Genomic DNA, 3,703 nt, shown 5'->3' on the forward strand with positions numbered 1-3,703 from the left:
CCCTATTCTGGTACTTAGTTTGAACAGGTTAGACCTTGACCATGAATAAACGCAGTGAGTTGCTACCATAGATGTTTGTGTTAACAAGCAGTTGAAACATGTGTACCTAAAAAGCAGCTGTGATTGTGTATTGCTGCTAACAAGCTTACAGGCCCTACTTGGCTGCTCTGTGTTGCTGAATGCGTCTCCTTTGTGCTCGGTGTTGTGTGTAAATGTGATTTTTACTTACAGTAAAAGACATAAAACATAATCGCATCAATCACGCTGAATATCATGGCTAATTGCACTATACAGCTGTGATGTACTTGAAACAAAAGCCATCCAGTGCTGGGAACAGACTGAGAAAAAGATGGTAGATATTCGTTAAATTAATGGTTCACAATCTGTGGCAACAAAGCACCTGTGAACTGTAAGAAAACAAAGCAAAAACTTATGAGTGAAGTTCTATTTTAGTAATTAAGCAATTTCTGGACATCTTTGCATATGTTTCTACAAAGACTTGGGGACCTCAGAATAATTATTCCCATATGTTTCCCAGTCAGTATTCCTCCCTAATTAATATGCCCCCAAATAAAACACAGGCGGGAGTCCAGATACAACAAGGCTGTCATGGCACATTCTGGATATTTATGAGAACGCAATAACTATGGACTATAAGTACATCATAGCAACTATTATATAATACACAATGAACTAAAAGCTCTGTCAACAAGTTCTCTTCCTCCTGCCATCTCATCACACAGCTCTCACCGTCCTTCTCTGAGGTGTCAGTGTGGTATTGATTGTAGAGGTTGGCTGAAGGTCACTGGGGGAGAACTGGGAAGTCATGCCTTTTTCACCCATCACTCTATTTTAGTCATCCATGATCCAAATGCCCGTATTTACTCATAAAAACGCGGGAAATACCGGTCCTTACCTATCTGCGCTTCCATTCCTCATATTTTAACAACCTCTCGCTCTTTCGCTGCTTTTGCCTGCCTGGCTTTTAAGTTACTTTTCAAAGCAATGTGTGCCATTAGCCAACTGTCAATGTAAGGGCGCTTGGCGCACAGATTAGATTTTGATGGCTTTTCCCGAATGTGGAGGCTGTACAAGTGTCAAAACTTTTTTCGATCCAACTTGGAGAAATTTTAACTTCCTCCCTGTCATTTAGTTCCATTTTCAAATTAGTCAATTCCTGGACACTGGGTCAGGTTTTAATACATCAGAGAGAGTGCATGTACTCGCTAAAGCCCACAAAGAAACCCTCTGAGCACCTTTTCCATGACTGAGGCTTGCAAATGGAATTGCTGGTTTCACCTCCAGGCTTTTAGGAAAAGACGACAGGAAGGCGTACAGATGGATGATTTTCAGTCTAATCACTATCCTTAAATTTCTAAAGAGATGCTGCAGAGAAAGCCAAAAAGCAGAAAATGGGCCATATCACTCTGCGTTAGTGTGTGTCTCTGTACACGCTGCTACTGTTTTAAATCAAATTTTCATCTGTACCTTCAGCTCTAGCAATTTACATTCATCTGCCTGCATCTAGATGAGTGGCCTCTCTGTGTTCCACTTAGACTTATCCAAGATGTATTTTTCTTGTTTTTTTTTCTTCTACCATTCGCTTCCCCATCCCACGAGAGATAGAATAAACACACACATGCACACAGACGCGTCAGTATGACAACAAACGTTCGCTTTTTGTCCGAGAACAGTCGCTGTCTGTAATGAGACTAAGTGTGGCCAGGCGGACGGACAAATGAATGAAACGGCTACAGAATCATTGGCTGTGTTTGATTTGCCTCCACTAATTCAAAGAGACCATCTGATAAATTGAGAGGATGGGATGTACATCAGAATAGCAAGAGGTGCCTCTTTGTTGTTCCCCATTCCTAACCAAATCACACCCCAACCCCCGCTAGAACACCCAGAGGGGAGAATGTTTCCCTTGTGTGTGTGTATGTGGGAGAGAAAGGGTGGGTGGGGGTTGCTAGGAGGTGTGAGTTTTCTGGAGGTCCTGCAGAAAGCCAATGAAGGAGTACTTGTGTCAACATTCTGCTGGCAGTGATGAGCCACAATGCCTCCTAGCCAAACATCCAAAGGGCCTCATCACCTCTCTGCAAAAAAAGCAGGGCCTGCGCTCTTAGAGCCCTCCTACACAGCTTCTTTATATGCAGATTAGTAAGATGAGTTGGCTTCAGATGATTCCGGTTATTGATTTGAGCTTTAGTAGGAAGTTAACACTTGAAATCGTGGTTGTATGTATAACTGATATTACATTACTGTATGTGTTTAAAAAAAGAAAGAAATTAGAATAGAAGAGCAAAGAACGCCCCCGGGCGTTGGATGGCTGGATGGCTTTGGAACAAGTGAAGAAGGGCATACATTTTGGACATTTTTGTTTCACAGCTTTTCCTGCTGAAAAACAACTCCCTCATGGCCATTCATACCACACTTGAGTATTTAAGTAATGGGTAAAGATTTATATGACAGAAAAGTTCCTGTTTTTTTAATCTATCATCTATCAACTATAGATATTTCTGTTCTTACAGCAGGAAAAAAGTAGGATATTTTCTGTGTGTTTTATAATTAGAGGACAGTCTGGGCAATGAGCTAGCAGAAAATGTTCACATTTATTTATTATAATTTAAACCCAAAGAACTGTGCTGACAGACTTCTTTGCTACAGCAGCATTTCTTTATTAAGTAGATAAACTGAGACGTAATGTTGGAATTCAAGTTAATTTTCTTATATTAAGATATCTCAGGACTTTAATGTGTAGTTAAACTTCTTTACACTAACAGAAGGGGAAATTTTGCTGATCTGGCCCATTTAAGATCAAAGTAGGCTGTATGAGGCCCACGATGTAAAATAAGCGCGACACCCCTGGTTTAGAGAGCGTTTTTGCCCGGCTGGATTCAAACCGGGGATGCTGGCGTTTCGTGATACGAGTTGGATTGTGACATCTAACAGCTGCAATAGATTCCCCTGCATCCATGCTGTCATATTTCAACACTAACTCCAATGACAACATTTTTTATGTATAAATCTTTTTGTATTTTTATTGTGTTAATTTTGCAGTTCTAGACTTTGTTATTATATCTGCATTTGTTTCATATATTACATCCTTTAAAGGTGAATGAATAATCCTGCCTTAAATGGCAATCACATTTTTTTTTTTTTACAGTTCAACAACCTGGATAACATGAACCCGTGATCGCCTCTTATCCAACTACCACTTGTTTATTCTTTGTTGATGTTACCCACAGCTTTATCAGTGCATAACATAAACTAGATGTTTGCGCTACATGCATCCAAATGTATGCGGGTGCTACTTTTGTGTGCATTCCACCACAGCTCATTGGTGGCTTAGATCTTATCCCCCGGGGAGCAGTTAGTCCAGATGTTCGGTGTCTACAAGAACATACTAGTTTGGAAACTTTCCCACATGCTATCTGGTGTGGCTGACTCTGTGCCGGCCCCAGACATCTAAAAATAGTCTTAATCATTCTACAGTCTGCTCCCAGAACCCAGCTAGCTACTTCCTTCCCAGTCATGTTGCAACTACCTACTACACTTCACCACCATATTCACAAGGCCCTATCTGTCAAATCTGAACCTTCCTCAGTTGTCCAGAAACACGATAAACAAAGAGATGGCTTACGAAACCCAGCTCTGCTGAGTTCATCAGCAGTTTGTTGTGAAAAACACCACAATGCCACCG

This window comes from Oreochromis niloticus, linkage group LG1 (assembly GCF_001858045.2).
Source record: "Oreochromis niloticus isolate F11D_XX linkage group LG1, O_niloticus_UMD_NMBU, whole genome shotgun sequence".
NCBI lineage: Eukaryota > Metazoa > Chordata > Actinopteri > Cichliformes > Cichlidae > Oreochromis > Oreochromis niloticus.